General features: G+C 34.0%; 1 protein-coding gene across 1 annotated transcript in view; it reads right to left on the bottom strand.

The window, feature by feature from the left end:
- Window positions 1–4,099, bottom strand: part of EYS (eyes shut homolog) — a 723,503-nt gene extending 719,404 nt beyond the window's left edge. The window contains exon 1 of the mRNA XM_066547467.1: window positions 4,028–4,099. The gene's annotated coding sequence lies outside the window, so the exon portion shown is untranslated. The remainder of the gene's footprint in view (window positions 1–4,027) is intronic.
- Between the last annotated feature and the right edge of the window lie 15,301 nt (window positions 4,100–19,400).

The following is a 19,400-nucleotide window of genomic DNA, read 5'->3' as shown; positions in this document are numbered from 1 at the left end:
TCCCCTCATTTCAATGTTGGACTCATTGATCCTTGTGGGTCCTTTTAAGTCAGATCATTTATATTACTCTGTAATCTTTTCCCATCCAAGCAAAAAATCTTTGCAGGAGTTTAATTATTTCTGTTAGTAGAGTACAGGTTTTAATGTACCATGATTTCAGCATAATTCTGAATTCTTGAGTAATCCAGACTCAATGATAAGACCTTTGTGGCTGCTCAAAAATTTCACAGATTTTAAAACCTGTTCATTTATACTTGTGTTTATGGACCTAAACTGAATAAAGAGGATTTTAAACAAACTTTTTAATATCTTTCAGGCACAAGGTTTCTGATTCCTATAACCATGGAGCTCCTGAAAGTCCAGTGTTAAAAAGAGGGTGTGCTTGAAAGTTTTCTTAACAAACTAACAAGAAGATAAGGATTTTTGGCAGACAAAAGAGATTGTCTATCAAAAGAGAGTTCTTTAAGTCTATATGTGGAAAGGAAAATGGCCTAATTAGTCAAAGCAGGATGGCAAGTAACAATTCTATCCCAGGCTTGATTATGTACAAAGAAGCTCAAACTTGAGAGACACAGCACCTTTTTTTTTGTTGTTTGTTTTTTAAGTGATTTCCTGTGTTTCTGGACAAATCCACCTTCCTTTTTCCTACTATGTTAAGCTGAAGTTCCTGTCTATCAGTGAATGTCATTCAGTTAAGTTATATTTTTTCTAGAGGCTACTTCTAAATTTCTCATTTTTACAGGGTAACTGGTTGCCTAATGTAATCATAAGTTGCTTCAAAATGAAAAGATGCAGCATGCCCCAAATGTTGCATATTCTGTTCATATCCATACTCTATAGCAAAAACATTGCTTATAGTTGTGTTCTCAGTGTACAAGACATTTCTGCACTTGTAAGATGGTCCCTACCATGAAGGCATTTATATTCTAATGATAGAGATGGAGAAATTTTGGGGGAAATTACAGGCTAGAATTCTCAAACAGGATCAAAAAGAAACATAAGTTCACTAGACTGTGTGCCTTCAAGCTTACAGAATGAAAGAAATGTCTCCTTAGAAGGCCTGCAACACGATCAGTGTAGGGGCCTTGCACAACAGGCCACAGGATCAGATGCAATGCATAAGGAGCTGAGTGAGTGAAAGCATGGGGAGATTCTGTGAGGAGCTGACAAACAGGCAGCCAAGGGTGACAATCAAGATGGGAGCTCTTTACACATGGCTGAGCAGGAATAAACTTTACAATGAAACAAACATAAATAAACTGACAGAATCTAGAAGTTTTTATACATTTTTTCATAAACAACATTGTCATGAAAAGTTATCTAATTAAATAAATATTGAGGAAAACTGTGAGTAACTTTGGTTTTTCATAGCTTTAAACTACTTGAACCAGACTGGAACAAGAATTAGTGTTAATTTATTAGTAGTGGTATTATTTCTCTGATTTGCTAATACTTGGCTATGCTAATTTTATTTTCTTTATTAGCTTCTTCAGAAAAAACCCCACAATTTTAAAGAATGCATGCCATCGAATAATAATTTGAAACAATCTAAACATGTATTACATATATGAGAATAAACTTGTAATCCTTGATTCTGCTTTGAATAATAATAATAGTAAGAAAATTTTAGTTATTTGCTTTTGCAAGCTTGTAACAGATTTCGTTTAGTGTTTGGATCTAAGAACAAAGGCTTGAAAATTTTTCTTTTCAACATCATATTATCTAACAAATTATTTGACTGGTAAGCCTCATACACACAGGCCTGGAACATACTGTTACTTTGGGATTCTCTTTTTTTATGCAAGTAAAAAGGCATTCCCTCATAAAAGTATTTGACAGGAATTCCTCTCCAGCTCATTTAGGCTGGGGTAGAATAAATTGTTTTCATAGTGGCTAGCATGGTTCTGTGTTTTAGAACCATGCAGAACACAGGATTGATAATAGAGAGATATTTTTGTTACTATTGAGCAGAGCTTACACAAAGCCAAAGGCTTTTTTGCTTTTCATAGGGCCATCCTGATGAGGAAGTTGGGGGTGCATGGGAGTTTGGGAGGAGACACGGCCAGGACAGGTGACCCAAACTGACCGAAGGGATATTCCATACCACATGACATCAAACTCAGTATGTAAAGAGGGGGAAAAAGGAAGAAAGTGGTAATTTTGACTGATGGTGTTAGTCTTCTCATGTAGCTGTTACCTGTGATGGGGCCCTGCTCTCCTGGAGACAGCCGAACACCTGCCTGCCCATGGGCAGTGCTGAATGAATTCCCTGTTTTGCTCTGCTTGTGTCCAAGACTTTTGTTTTCCCTATGAAACTGACTTTATCTCAACCCACCAGTTTCCTAGTTTTTACCTTTCTGATTCACCTTCTGATCCCATTGACTGGGGAGAGTGACTGCATGTGGCTTGGTTGCTGGCTGGGGTGAAACCCCAACAAAACCAGAAGTCTATATAGAACATTCCCTAAAGCCAGCAGTGAAAATTACAACTTTTCCACAGGGATAGTTAAAACATATTAAATATTTGAAATTTATATTTTAATAATGCTGACTTTGAAAAATATTGTAACTGGAAAAGGAATTGTTTAAATAGGAATGACACTAGGGACCAGAACTTAGTGTAAGCTATTTAGACACTGACTTTCACTTTAGCACCTACTAAGGAAAACCAGCTGCTTCTGCATCTCAAAATAGACATTTTCTCTGCTCAGTGTGACAGGTAGAGCAGCTGTTCAAGGACAGTAGTTTCCCTAGGAGAAATTTGATTACAGAAAAATGTATGATCCTAAACAGTCCATGACATATAACCAAAACTGTCACTGAAGTGTGATCAACAAAGCCTGCAAAAAATGAACATGAAATTCTGAGCATTTTTGTGTCATTTTATAGTGTACCTTAGTCAATTATAACATTTAAAGGAAATTATATCATTTTCCCTTGTCCAGATCCAGCTTTTCACTGTACAATAAGTATATGTCTGTTTACACCAAGGACTCATTTATGTTCACTGAAGTATTAGGAGTAAACTTATCAAACTTACTATAATATACTATTATCTATAGTTCTGTGAAAAGCCTATCCTACTACATTTGATCAGCAGTCTTGAAATGACAATGTCATCCTCTGGTACCTGTTGAGATTTATCTGAGGGTACTGAGGGAGCTGGCAGATGAAGTTGCTAAGCCATTATCCATAATTTTTGAAAAATCATGACAGTCAGGTTAAGTTTCCAAAGACTGGAAAAGGGAAACATGAGCTCTACTTTAAAAAGGAAAAAGTGTAAGACAGGGAATTCAGACCAGTCAATTTCACCTCTGTGCCAGGCAAGATCATGGAGATTTTCCTGGAAAGCTTATGCTGAGACACATGAAAAAAAAGAGGTGAATGTTAATAGCCAACATGGTTTTACAAAGAAATCATGCCTGATAAATTTGATGCCCTTCTGTGAAAGATCTACAGTATTGGTGAATAAGGGCAGAGAAACACCCATTGTCTACCTGGATTTATGCAAAGCATTTGACGCTGTTCCCCTCAACATCCTTGTTGCTGAATTGGAAAGACATGGATGGATGGACCATTTTGTCCATAAAGACAAAGAGTAAAGAATTCACTGGATGGTTGCATGAAAAGGGTTGTGGCCAACAGCTCATTGTCTGCACAGAGAGCAGTAGTGAATGGTGTCCAGGGGGTCACTAATGGGGCTGATACTCTCCAACATCTTTGTTGGCAACATGGACAGTGTGATCAAGGGCACCCTCAACAAGTTCACTGACAATACCAGGCTGTGCGGTGCAGTTGACAAGGTGAAGGGAAGGGATGCCATCTAGAGGGACTTTGACATATTTGAGAGATGGACCAATGCAAACCTCATGAAGTTCAACAAAATGAAGTGCAAGGTCCTGTACCTGGGTCACGGTAATCCCAAACACACCCATGGGTTGGGCAGACAGGTGGTTGGAAGCAGCCATCAGAGAAAGACTTGGATGTGATGGCTGATGAAAAACTCAACATGAGCCAGCACTGCGTACCTAGAAAGCCAAACATATCCTGGGCTGTGTCAAAAGGAGCATGGCCAGCAGGTCAAAGGAGGTGATTCTCCCCGTCCACTCTTCCCCTCCAGGTGAGACCCCTCCTGGAATACAGTGTACAGTTCTGGTGTCCCCTACAAAAGAAGGACATGGAACTGTTGGAACAAGTCGACAGGAGGGCCAAGAAGTTGAGAGGACTACAGCACATTCCCTATGAAGACAGACTGAGAAGATTGGGGCTGTTAAGTCTGGAGAAGAGAAGGTTGTATGGAGACCTGATAGTAATCTTCCCAGAGGGGGCTACAGGGAAGCTTGAGAGGGACTCTTTGTCAGAAACTGCAGTGATAGGACAATGAGTAATGGATACAAATTGAAAGAGGGAAAATTTATGCTAGATTTTAGGGAAAAATTCTTTACTGTAAGGCTGGTAAGATATTGGAACATGCTCCCCAGGGAGGCTGTGGATGCCCTAGCTCTGGCTGTGTTGTAGGCTGGGCTGATAAGGCCTTCAGCAACCTGATCCAGTAGGTGTCCCTTGCCCATGGCAGGGGCTCCTGGGACCAGGTGGTCTTTTAGGACCATCCAACCCTTAGCATGCTATGACTCTATGATTCAGTGTGCTTTGTTAAAACTAATAATGTCTTTACAAACTTTGCAAAGTAAATCTGCACTAGGAAGAGTTTAAATATCCATGTTTTTAATCAGAAAAGCAAATCAAATATATTCCATGGTCTGAATATCACAGTTACACAATATAAATGAAATGTATTTACCTAGCTCTGCTTATATATTTGAAGTTAAGTTTTATTTGTTTGCCTTCATGAAACACATCTGTTGATTTGAACTTTTTCCTTGAAAACACTCCAGCTGTTTTCCTGTTCTATGCTAATTCATAAAAGTGATCCAGGAAGCAAGTGCCAGGGAATAATCCAGCTTCAGTGTTTGTTGACGATGATCCTTCCACATTGGATTTCATGGGCTTTGGAAGACAACGTCATAGTAACCAGGCCCACTAAATTTGTAGGTTGTTGTCCTTTTTCCACAGTGTACACAAAAAAATTGATTAACTGGGATATGATCATCACTCTCTGGCATCTGCTATCAGTCTTTGTATTGAGAAAATAAAATTTACTCAGTTGATAATTAGGCCAAGATTATCATATTTTTCAGATTAACTATAAACTGACTCTTGATAAAGATATCATAGACATCAGATATTTGATATATATAATTTTAAATATTTGATATCATCTTGTCAGCAAGGTGTTCTGCCTTTTATGTGAGCAGTGACCTTAATATGATAATGAATAATTGTGTGTTCTTAACAAAGAATGTCAACCTGATTTAAATCTTGGAGTAAGCAAAGCTGAACAAAGATGACACCAATCACAAGCCAATTGTGATAATCAAATAAAAACACTGGTGGATTATGAATGATAACTTCATTTTTATTACACCTCATTGGCTATAAGGTTATTTTATTCAGAGCAGAGTAGTACTCACCAGCCCTTGGGCAGATCTATGTAAATTGTTTCTTGACTTTAGTAGAAGCCAATAGTAAATACCTAGGAAACTGCCCATTAACAGGGCTCTTTTTGTTTCAGAAACATGCAGCCAAGGACCAGCCTGAGACAATAATGATAAACTTTGCATCTCACAGCTTTCAAGAAATTTCTTGATTTATGAAAGCAATTTTTTAAGTCTTCAAAGTCTTCCTAAAAAGATAGAAATATATATATATATATATATATATATATATATGAAACTAATTTTATAATACTCCTCTGTGTTTTCTGTACAGTTTAAAATGGAGCTATTTAAATTTTCAAATGAAGCTATTAAAACTCTCAGGAAAACATCAGAAAGAAGAATATCAATGTGTCAATCAACTAGTGTTTTTTGGGGGTCAGAACATTTGCCTCCCAATATAAAGAGCTTTGAAAATAAAGCTCTTTATTGACCAAAGCACAAATACAATCAGAAAATCCACACCTTTAGATACCTAGTAACAGTCATGGAATTCATATGCCTGAAATAAAGATAGAGCATCTCCTGAAGAAATAACAAAATATAAATATTTCATTTTCTTCTATACTCTCTACAGGCTTTATATACTGCATTTTAAACTCCATTCTAAATAAGTAAGCATGTAAGTTTTTGTACTGCATAAGAAATCAACTCTGAATTTAAATCTGAAAATGAGATGCACAACAGATAGATAGTCTTCAGTTAAAGAAAGTGTGACTGAAGACAGGAAAGTAGACTGTCCACTTGTCTGGCCCAGACCTTCACATCCTGCATGAAAACCTTCCAGGTAGTAGATTAGATTGAGATCATTGGAGAGTGCTCAGTTTTGGAAAAGCTTCTATAAATGGGACAATGTGTTCAAGAGGAGCACCTGCAATAGAAAGGACAAGGATATATAGCTGGTAAGAAATTCAAAGCTAAGTCTCAGAAATTATGAAAAGGAAGAAGTTTTCACGGGAGTAAATAACTGCACATTTTAGCATATAGAGCCTCTTAATCACTAAAAGCTTTCTTGGAGAGCAAGAAAGCTGGATTCCATAAGAGGAAAATTATTTTTAGATTTAAAGTTAGTCCATTTCACCCAAAGAGATGAGTATTTCACTATTTAAAGTGTCATCTTTTCCCAATGTATTGATCTCAGAAATCAGAAGGCTGTTGCAATATGGTTTAAGGCTGTAAGGAACACAACACCCAGAACTTGGAGCCAGCTGTTAACTTCCCAGATGATACTACTTAGGTTGTAGGCATGTGTCAACCTATTGAGGTTGGTCCTATTATAGAATGAGGATTCTGGAGCAGGTTTATTTAGGATAACATAGGATTGATGACACAGGATTAATTACATAGTGTAATCCCCTTTGAAAATCTCACATTTACTCAGGAGGTGATTGAGGGACAGGTCAACTCCATGATTTGAGTTGACTCCATATGATCCTTGAAGAGATTGAAACTGAACGTTTTCAATTTCCACTAAAAAAAAAAAAGTCCCTGTGCTGCCACTGCTAAAACATCTCTAAGGGGGATTAGTTATGCTTCTATGCTACAGTTCTATATAATAAAAAATGTAGCACTTTTAACCTCAAAAGTGAGGTCTGTGGTCTGTTCAGAATTGCAAATATACTACTAAACAATATCAAAATGTCTACAGAAGTATTTTGCCAATTATTGCCCAGGATATTCTGAAAAAGGGTGCTAGGAACTTTATCCGAGATGTACTATTAGCAAGAGTAGAAAAAACACTTTCTTGAATCTTCAGAAGTCTGATCTTCAAATCTTTAAAACACTTTTCTTTTTTTCTTTAAAACATTTTTCTCCTCTCTTGCTTTGGATTTGGAATTCATATTATACACTTAATCTTTGCATGGAAGCAACATTCTTGCAAGTGGTTACATATTGTGTTCTCTCCCTTCCAAAAAAAAAAATAATCTGCATCTACTGGGAAAAAAGAGAAAAAAGATCTCTATTGAATAGAGCATGTAAAATCTGCTCTCGGAGCTAGTTTTGCTACCCCTCAAAATTATATCACATTGTTAAAAGTTCTACCAAAAACATACTGGCTGTACATTTATGAATAAACCAGCCTAGATTTCCTTGATAATAGGACTTTGGGAGTTAAAAATTAAAGCCAAATTCTTATAATTCTTCAGATTTTTAATATAACTTAAAATATTTCCTATTATAAGAGATGTAAATAAGAAATACTATAAGGAAAACACATTCAAACTAAAAATGTAAAATTAAAACTATAGGACAATTAAATCAGAAACAGCAAGAAAGAATTTTCTTTTCTTTTTTCTTTTTGAAAATTAATTTAACCTACACTTACTGAAGAACTGTCACTCACAGATTGTTCCAGTTAACAGACTATCACACTGAACACTATATGCAGCTCAGGAAAACTGGCACTGCTCCATAATTGAGACACTGGTTTTTAAACCTCTTTCAATTATATAATATCCTCAGAGTCAATAATATAAAAGCAGCAGCTTTTCTCATATGGATGAGAACTTTTACCATGTCCTAAATTAAGTAAGACGCAACACGCTCTTGCATTTTAAAATCCTCAATAGACAAGTAACTGGATTAACTGTTCTTGCAGTGAGATTAGTGTGGATCAGGTCATAAAAGTAACAAATGGGTTATAGTGTATTCTTTGTATGAACAATTCATGAATTATATATCTCAGATGCAAAAAGCATACGAAACATAATTTAGTTACTCTGTATTTGGGAGATTGTATTGAAGCCTTAAAAATTCCTTGTCTGCACTTATTTCTCAAGAAATCACATTTAATGAAGAACGACATTTAGTTAATCCTATTTATATGAAATTGAGATTAAGAAATAAATTACTATATGGAACATGGCAATTCATGCTCACAGAAAAAGAAAAATTCCAAATTCAAGGAATAAACTTGCATATACATATCAGATGGCATTGTTGAAACTATTTCACATAAATGACTTATACTATTGTCAAAAATTAAGCGCTCACCCTACTTCTCAATGTGCTCATTCCTCTGATGTTGCTTTTCCCAGAAAAGTTGTAAGGCACTGGTTATTTTTTTTTTAACTGTAGAGATGTGATGCAAAGCAGTCAACACAGAGCCACACAGCTAAGTATTCTGAAGCTGGAGAATGAGGGCTACAGTTGTAAGGAGTTTTGCTCCAGACTGAGAATAATAGTATTCAAAAGGAAGCCACCAGGATAAAAGTAAGTTCTTATCCTAGGGATCTCACTAATAAGAACAAAAATATAGCAAAGTATTAATAACACTTCCCTAGCTCAAAATATGGAAAGCATCATTCATAGAAAGAATCAGAACAGGAAGAACTAACTCTGAGGGAGCATAAATGGAAATGGAAAATGAACTATATTAGTATAAAGTGCATGATTGCTCATAGTGAAAGTTTTTATGCACGGAGATTCTGAGTTGGAAATGGCAAAGGAGGACAAAATCCTGCATTAATTCAGCAGCTAGCAGTATAATGGAGACATGAAAAAGTCATTGAGTTTTGTAGGGCTGATCAGACCATGCACTTGCAATAGGTGAGGAGCTGGGCCAAAACACAAGGGAAATTTCACCTGAAATATTAGGAAGAATTGTTATGACCTAATTTTATGTTTCCATTTTGAACATCATTATTATAAGAAAAGTAAGCCTATGCAATTAACAGAAAGAAATAAGCTCCAGACTTTGTCAACAGTACTCTGAATTCTGATTCTAAATGGCCTGTTTTACAGTTTTATCACATGAGGAAACTATCTTATATTCCTTAAATATATAATATGGGCAATATTTGCTGTATATAGTATGGGTCATTGTTTTGAACAGATTTAATCAGATGCAGAAAAGGAATTATCATAGAAATAGCTTAATTTAGTCAAAATAATGAACCAGATTTACTTACTCATCCTAGTGAAATGAAGGTTATTCAGGTTTTTAATTTCTCATAAATACATTACAGAGCTAAAGTGCAAAGTTGGCACAAGAACAAACTGATATAAATGCAGCAGAAATAAATTTAGGAGAAAACCAGATATGTTTAACATTCAATCTGCCAATGGTGGAGAGTAGTAAGTCAGTAGACTAAGTGGGACAAAAATATATTGCTAATTTTATTAGAAAGGTGAATCAATTTACAATATGGTTGCTAACATTATCAGGGGACTGGGTTCAGTAACATATAGAAATGCACAACTCCTTCCAGAATAAGAGAGACTTAACCCATAAGACACTGAAGGATTTTCACATTTATTTTGGTAAGAGTAGGGAAGAATTGTCTCTTTTAAGTTCATGACATAGTTTTAGCTAATATGATTCTTATAATCATATACATATATATATATATATATATATATATAATCATATATATCTTTCAAGATAAAAGAATTTGCCAAAGGCTGATTTTTTTTTCTAGTCATATATAAATTTCCACAATACCCTTTGTCATTCCAAGGAGGTGAAATGAAAAAAATATTTTCAGCTAATAAAGGGTTGAGATATGTAAGAGCAGTAGTTATTTTTTATTATTATTTTTAGTTATTACTATTACTTAATTGTCTTATTAAAACAGTAATCAGGAGAATCTTCATGAAAAATCATAGTTTTAATTTACCTTTACAGATGCTGGGAGTTAATCACTACTACCTGTTGACATAAATAGCCCCATTCTTTCAGTCAAAACACAGATCTATTTAAAAAAAAAAAAAGGTCCCAGCTTAGCATGCCAATCAATGTTCTTACTACATCATAAATAATTTATTTTCTCATTCTGAAATTGCTTTCTTCTATTTTTTCAAGGTGTTATGAGAAATACAGTTTGTACCAGATAATCATGATGGTGCTTGATAGTTTGAACTGCCAAAAAAGGCTGCAAACCTCAGCTATTCAGAAAAAACACTGAAGGTACTTTTAAAGAAAATAGATTTCTTTTACATACACTACTCTAGGAAATGTGTGCTTAGGAGACTCTAGAAGAAATCAAAGTGAAATTAAACATTGACAGGTTACAGATCTTATATTATAATGATGCAATTATGCATAATTTTAAAACTGCAAAGTATATAAAATAAACATATGAAATAGCTTTATGACTGTGTTTCCCCATATTAGCAACATTCATCAGTCATGTGCTACTATTAAGGAGGCATTAGTTATATCAGTATTAGTATTACTTCAGTCATGAAAGTCAAGGGATGCAACATAAAAAAATTCTAGGAAAGTAGAACATACTTTTTGATCCTATTTTACATGCCTTAGCTTTCTCTGAAACCAGGTATAAATCTTTGTATAGCTAGAAACAATGCATCCTGGAGAAATATGGAAAAAAGAGAAGCAAGAATAGTTTTCAGACACCAAATATCAGCCAGAGTGGGTGTACTGCTCAGTCCTGCTGCAACAAAGCTGTATCAGCCTCAGCAGTCCCTGCTAATTTGCTGTTTTTCATGACTAAGTACTCAGACAGTCTAACAACCCCCTGCCAAAGGAAGCTTCACTGCTGCTTACACATTGCTCCAGCACAGGAGTTGTGCTTGAACTGCTTGACAACATTGTGCAGCTCTGTAGTTCAATATTATTTTACTATTTCACTATTCTATGGAGCTTATCAACTATTCAACTTGGTCTTTGTGTGTTCGTGTGTTTATTGGGGTTGTTGACCTTGAGCAGCTGATCTGCTATACAGATAATTCTCAGATAACTCTCAGAAAATAAATTAGGGTTTTGAATGAATCTCTATTTCACGGGGTTCAGTAAATGTTTAAATGTTTATATGCAATTATACCCACCAGCCTTTGTTCCCCCATGTAATCCAAAATGGGTGTACAAATTACCTTCCTTTCCAAGGAAGGTAATTTAAAATAAAAGGTCTACTTTCTTAGTGAGTACTTAGACATATATCATTTAATGGCAGAGCAATCACTAACAGATTTTCAAATCTAGTCTCAATTTGCCTGTGTTTCTTTTGGGCAAGATAACAGTCCTTAGCCAATTGAGTCCTCTAAAAAAAATTATATTTTCATTTCTATTAAAAACCAAAAACCAAATACTGTTTCTGCCTCATCTGATTTAATCAAAAAGGATCAATTACATGTGCAGATTTGAACTTTACTTGGCTTTCACTCCTTCTTTATTTGTAGCTCTTTCAGGGAGTCATAGATTGGTCATGTGTTAGAAGCACATATATCAATTTTTTGTAGTTGTTGTTGGGAGATTTCTGTGTACCCTAAAATAAGTAGGAGTTACATTTTTATGACAAAGTGAACTGTTTTCACAAGCATGAATTCTTAAAAGTCATAAATTTAATCTCAAATTCTGTATTCTTCATTTGTAATTATACCATTCGGTCCTGTCCCACTACCATTTGTAAAAGGGTTGACTATCAAATTATATGTACAGTTTCTTATGCTAAAAGATTCAGTTAGGAAGAATAAGTACTATTCATTGAATTTATTATACTGTCACTGGTTATATTCATTCATCAGTAATGTGCTGTTAATTATCCTATGGCAAAGATTATCAATCTGTACATAAACTGCAGAGTGTTGTAACCTACTTTTCTACTGTTTATTTGTATTTGTAAATACAAAATTTTATGTTTAACAGTATTTTAGACTTAATATCTCATGAGTGAATTCAACTGGCCTTAAACTGACCAACATTTCTTTCCTGAGCTCCAGTTTAAGATGTATCTGCATTCACCTTAAGGACTAAGATTGTGCTACTTTGTGTCCTCCTCAATCACCTTGATTTCAATTGAATACAGGTTGTCGACCTCAGTAAGAAGGAATTTAGAAAAACGCATGAGGACAAGGAGATTTCTCTTTAGTCTCCTGCTCTTTTGTAAATGATGAGAGAACCACTTTTCTCTTCTTCTGTGAAATAACCTCAGGCTTTTAATGTATTTTAATGTATTTTAATGTATTTTAATGGTACTGTGTGAACAAATCCATTACAGCTGGTAAATACCTGCACACTATGATAAGGGATAGGTTAGTCAAAGAACAACAGAGGAACCCACAATTTTACAAATATGCAAATAACCATAGGCTACTCCTCCTTATTTAATTGTTTCCATTTAAATGTTCTTTTACTTGACAATTTAGTTTCCCATTTCCTTACATGCTGTCTGTCAGATGTCTTCTTTTTTAACAAGTATTTGAATTTTTTCCAATATTTTATTTTGCTTTAATCAATTTTTTACACTAATTGACTCCATTACAACTTCATAAACTTCCTATTTTCCTCCACAGTTCATACAGATATTGTTTAATTTCATTTCCTCATTTCTGATATACTGTGTTTTGTTTTGTTTTGAAGATCCAAAACCTACTAAATTTATGACAATTCTTAATATCAGAAGACAAGGTTGATAATATCTGGAATGCATGAAACGTTGCTTGTTTCTTTAATTATTATTGCATTTAATAGTCAAAGTCCACATGGTTCCTCAAAATGCATATAAAGAAGCAGGTAATGACAAGATATGCTGATTTTTTTTAAAATTACATTACACTAAAGTTAGGAAGATAAACAATAGAAATGAAATTTCATTCAAAAGCACTTTAATTGCAAGTCAGCCAGCAGATGGCAAGTGACGTTCAGTAAAGAAAGACAATAAGGCTGAAGATCTTGCTTGTACTGTGTAAATATTCGATGAATTAAAGATCCAGACAAACCTTTTTTCTCATCTGCATAATTATAGAGTATACTCTGCTTTTGTTACTAGGGGAAGGAAAAGACAGTATCTCATACATCCCAGCATTCTCAAGGGAAAGGCATTGAAGTTGTAAAAGGATTCCATTATAGTGAACCTGAAGGGGATTTTTATTTCTTACTGGATTCACCAATTGTTAATTTGTTTATATTATTGGAGTATTTAATCCCTGAGGATGCTGAGGGAGATGTAATGTGAGAAGAGAAGCATCAGAAATTACTGATAACAAATGCAAAATAATACCTGTAAAACATTAACACTTCAGCAAGGAATCAGCAAAGAAAGCAAGCATAGCTGGAGCATGAAGTAAACACCTCAAAAAATGACAAGTGACCGGGAATGTGGTCAAAAACAATGTAGAAAAAATAAGGATCAAAGGCCTTTTTACTTTTTATAATCCAGTAAAATCTGTTAAATTTAATGTCAGCATTAGAAAACAGCTTTTGAACCTAAAAATATAAATTACTCTATAAATACAAAATTTTTGATAGTAATGTAGTTATATTGTTCTTGGTGGTTTTTTTTTATGCCATATAAAATCAGTTTTCAAATAAGGATAATGCCTTGAAAAGGCAAAAGTCAGTTAAATTACCACAGCTTCTACCCTCTGTATGTGACCAAGCACATTGTGACATATGCTTACACCACACAAAGAATATAAGAGAAAGATTTTCACAAATAAAATAATTTCAAACTGTCAGCCAAACAAAGGAAGAATCATCTAGATAAAAGCATGTTGTATTTTCCTTTCTGCAGGGGAAAATGAAAGTTTTCACCTGACTTCTTCCCACATTTCTCAAAACTACTAATTGATGGCTAGGGGTATAATGTTCTCTTGGAATTCTCTATAGAATGCTCAACAGTCCTCTTTAAAAAAAAAAAACCAGTCAATCCTAGTTTTTAAACATTATTTCCAATAGAATGTATATTAGAACTGCATAAATAATTACCATTTTTATATATATATATATAATTATCTGAATGGATACAAGGCAGGAGAATATAGAAAAAAAAAAGGTATTCAATTTTTTTTCTTGTTAATTATTTTTAAAAAAATTCTTTTTGTAACAGTAAAACACAAATTCTGATGTGAATACAACAGTAAACTGCATGGAGTAGAGTCAGAAGACTGAAAGTTTGTAGAAACTTGATGTTAATTGGTTTAACAAACCTGTCAAAGCAGATGTGGATCGTTTGAGGATGATGCAGATCTTTGATGGCCCATCAAAATTCACACAATCACAGACATATTTTGCCTGAGTAGCTCCTGAGCAAGCCACCCACACAGGACAGATATTTCAAAAAACCTCTGTTTAAAAGATTGCAGTAATAAGTGAGTCACAAGAGAATGAAATGTTGAACATTTTTTGGTTTCTAGCATTGGATATAGGATTAAAACTTCAAAACTTTGAGAAAGTCTTGTTTTATCATGATCAGTAACGAAAGGAAAAAAAGAGAACTTGTATTTGATGGATTTTATATATGGCGCTTCAAGACAACCAATAAAGTAAAAGCAAGATTTTTTTTCATTTATGTATTTTGAAGCACAGTTTACATTTTAGTCATATTGCCTTTGACTGTAAACACACAGCTTGAAATTTACATTCAAAATTTTAAAACTGTATTCAATTTGTGCAAAGATATCAAAGCAGAGTTATTAACACTCCTGTATCAAACCAATCTACCAGTAGTTGTAGGAGATGTCAGCATCTATCTCAGCTACTTAAAGAACTTGCCAACATTTGCAATCTCTTCAGTTTCTTTATTCCCATTCTGCTTAAATAATTTAAATGAAAATGTCTTTGCAATGACTTTAAACACTGAAGTGCAAACATTTCATTTAAATGTTTCCAAACACTTCTGGCCTTGTACATTGTATTTTTATTTTTAAGTATGCTGATCTAAAATCCAAATTTATGGCCTTTAACATTTTAAGTAGAGAAAAAGGAATTTAGAGTTTGGCTTTTGGGACATATTTTGTCTTTATCTGTTCCATTAGTCATCCTATTTGAGGGCCAGTAAATCGGGAGAGATTTCAAATAAAAGGTTTTCTGAGTCCAAGATTTTGAGGGGAGTATTCGCTGTGAGTTAATAGCGCTCTCATTTTTATATGCCTCCTGCATGTTGTATCATAGAACTGTAAAAAATACTTTGGAGTGAGCCTAGAGCTAGCTCTATAGTGAAAAATTTATTCTTAATTAAATTTTAGAATTTTTAAATTTTGTTTTATTAAAATTAAAATCTCAGTCTTTTCATCCAGATACATCAAATCTAATAATCAAACTAAGTGTCCACAAAGAACCTGGGACATTTTTTATCTGTACATATTCCTTGTACGAAGTATAAAACTCAGATAATTCATTTGAAAACCTAATTTTGCTGAAAAAAAATGTGGCTTGTTGTCTTTCTTGTCTATTTAAACAGAATGAAAGGACTATATGCTTAATCTGTACTGGGATCATTATCATGCTGAAGCTAACACAAACCCTCCCACATCAGAAATTTCTTTAGTTGCTTTGGTTTTAGTTTTAATTTTTTTGACAGAATTTTTCTGTGGTTTTTTTCATTTGTTTTTGGTATTGGTTTTGTTGTTGTTTTTTTTTTTAATGGATTTCACACGTGAACTCTTTTTTTTATGATATTGCGTGCCTACAAAGAACTCCTTACTTCTCATCCTTAGACCACGAATAATGGAAATGCACAAAAAACCTGGAACTCATGACAATGAGAAAATATAGTTGCTGTATACAGTAAAAGTAGATGATGCTGATATATGCTGCTCAATTATAAGATTATCTATAGAGAAATTATTCAAAGTCCTTTGACATACGTATTTTCCCAAGCACTTTGTTTTTGAGGAAGGGTATTGTTCTCTCATGTCAAGTGCACTTGTTTGATAGATGTTTTTATAGTTGCACATATTAAAGCTTAATTTTTTTGTATTTTAGCTTCTTCACTGACAACGCACTTATGACATCTGCATCTCCAGACTTTACATCATATTCAAACTCCCTTAATTATGAAATGTGTAAGTCCCAAGGTTATGTATATTTAACTACTCAGTTAAAATATAAAGTTTAGAAAACTTAAAATGAACATATATTGCTAAGATTTTAAAGACTTTCTATCTTTTAGTAGAAAAGATAGGCTCAGTTGCTAATTTTGGTTTTGTTTTGTTTTTTTTATAGATGCAACAAAAGTCACCTAGACCTTTGATGCAAGTGTCATGTAGATTTTATGACTTTGTACTTTGAATCTATTTTAGGATGTGAATGGTCATCTACTTATCCTAATAGATTTCCTTTCTTTTACAGAAGATGTGTTAGTTAAAGCTAAATAGATTAGTATTTTCATGTATTTACTGTTAATTTCTGCTCCTTAGTCTAGGTACTAAAGACAAGGTCCGTAGTGGTTATAAAACTGAGTCTGTCAATCAATAAATTGCTGTCAGCACTCCAAATTTTTATAGTTCCTAACTGACCTTTCAGCACCAATTGCTTGCTACAATTCAGATTTTATATGTTTTTTATGGGAAAGGCAGGAAATGACACAGTTGCTTATTGCTGACCACAGTTTGAGAAATGATAATTAGACTCTTGTGAATCTTTTGAGTCTAACAACAATGCATTCTTCAGCAAGGTGGATAACATGAACCTCCTAGATGGCTTCTATGTATACAGTGACACCTTTAGAAAAAGTATCATTTTGAAGCCCATCTTTATCAGTGAAGGAGTTTAAAAGAGGTATGAAATAACCTCTACCTCAATCAGTATTTAAACATACAAGATTTAGGCTTTGCCTTTTAAGAATACTTAATTTCAATAAGATTGTCTGTTTATTTTTTCCTCCTAAACATAAAATGTGGAGTGTTTGAGACTTCAATTACTTTTTTTTTTCATTTCAGTGTTTTAAAATAGTATTATGACTGCAACCTTGTCAAAATTCAGCTTTTTAGCTTTACATCCTATACCTTAGCTTACCTTGCCTTCCCTTCCCTTACCTTACTTAATCTGTTTTAGAACGAGCTAAGCTTATCTATTTTATGGTGCGAAAGATGCAGAATGTCACTGCAAAGAGAATTATTTATGAAACTTCAAAAGCTATTTCCTCTGCAATGTGTATTCAAATGCACAATGCAAAAAATAGGTAAGTGGTAGAGGCAGTGCTGTTATTCAGAGACACAAAATAACAAGCGGTAAGGAAAATCTTGGAAACCCAGAACACTTATAGACAAATTTCTTCTTCTGCATTTAGTTGGAGCATTTAACTGTGTTAACATTGTCTGCCAGGTAGTATCAATCATTCCACTATCATTGCTATGTGATTATTTTCTGGGAGTTTTGTTTGTTGGTTGGTTTGTTTTGTCGTTTGGGGTTCTTTATGCATTCAGATTAGGAGTTTGATGAGTAAAAACAAACCTGTCTTTCTTGGTAATGGTGGAAGTTTATGCCTTCAAAAAGAAGAAAATCTATATTGACATAAATATCTTTGCATTTTCACAAGATTTTTCTGACAGGGTTCCAGATTCTATTAAAAATTTCTATGAAATGTTTTGCATCTACTTGAAAGGTTCACCATCTCCCACTCTGCAGAATGTTTTACACATGTAGATATTGCTAAGATGTACTTTTTTTTCTTTTAACATTGCATTGCACCATGGCAATCATCCAGAGTTATACAGTAGTAACTTGATAGTTGTGATATTTTAAAATACTGCACATTAGTTTTAAGAATCACTGACCAGTTGATTGCCTACTTCCCTTACTGTCCTGAAGGTGAATTTAGAAAGGTAGTTGAGCATGTGGAGACAGCTTCCTCAACTTCCTTTTGTTGTAACAGCTTGCTTGTTCTTGACAAGATACAGCAAAATCATTATATCTCCTGGATGAAGATCAGAGGGAATTATTGGTAGGAGAAAAGGGGAGGCATAAATGACAGAAGACAACAGGAATTTTCAGCTAAGATTTCTGTAGAATAGATTCATGTAGAGCCTTTGAACACATTTTTTTTCCAACTCCTGCTCAAATATTTTAAGGTGATTGAATACTGTATGATTTTAATGAGGGGAGTAAGATTTGTTACTTCAGCACAGGTAGTACTGAATTGGAAAGAGTGTATTGCAATTCTAGTGTCTGATGTCTGCAAAGTCTAAAATTCTTACTTCCCAAAAGAAAATATATTAACTTTGTAGGCATTAGACAACAGCAAAAGTTTCTGAAGCAGAAATACAAGACTTTATCTTTCCATCTCCAAAAATCTCACAGCTTAGTCCTCTGAACTTCATAAAATTTCTGCTTTCCTTGTACATCAGCCAATACAGAATGGAAAAAAAAAGCCACATACCCAAAATGTTCTGACACTGTTTTATTTATGCTCAGATAATGAACTTTTTACTAATTTCTACTTAAAATGTGGATAGAAGTGAAAAATAAGAATACACGGCAGCTTATAGAATAAGTCAAACTGATAGAAGAAATGAGTTACAAAAGTAATCTCTATCAGTAGTTCTAATGTTGATGTTAAGGCAAATATAATGGCAATGGAGTTAAGCAACAATGTCATTCAGATCAGGGACTCCTGATTAAAAAAGTTAAAATAAAACCCACCAGTAACCAGATTAAGTTTTTTTATGCCAGAATAAATCAAGTCTCAAAGACAAGTAATTTTTCCCCATGTTTAAATAGGCTGAACTGCACAATAATAGGCTTCCAATAGCAGTGCTAACTGTATTTCTAGTTTATCTGAAGCACAAAGGATTCTCTGGCCCTATACTCACCATTAATCCTTAATGCAGACAGGTCAATACATTTGTTATTTTTCTAAGGGTGAAAAACTTGCTTTATCCTACAGATTACATTTAGACATTGTTACAAATAGTAACAGTAGACACACAAAAAAAGAACCAATATCTTATAAAAAGCTATTTAAGATATGGGCAAACAGGTTAATCCACTATCTGAAATATTTGCTGAAAAATTCATAATCCTGAAGACTGTAGTTCCTTCTCATTGTGGAGGTTTTATTAAGGCTTTTAGGATGATGAACTCTGTGTTGTTCAATTTTACTTAGGTTTATGGCTTAGTGACCTCAAATTTTATTTTCATAGTCCATATCTTCACACTTTAGGC

This window comes from Molothrus aeneus, chromosome 3, assembly GCF_037042795.1.
Source record: "Molothrus aeneus isolate 106 chromosome 3, BPBGC_Maene_1.0, whole genome shotgun sequence".
NCBI classification, from domain to species: Eukaryota; Metazoa; Chordata; class Aves; order Passeriformes; family Icteridae; genus Molothrus; species Molothrus aeneus.
Note: the sequence above shows the minus strand (reverse complement) of the source record. Positions and strands in the feature narration are given on the sequence as shown.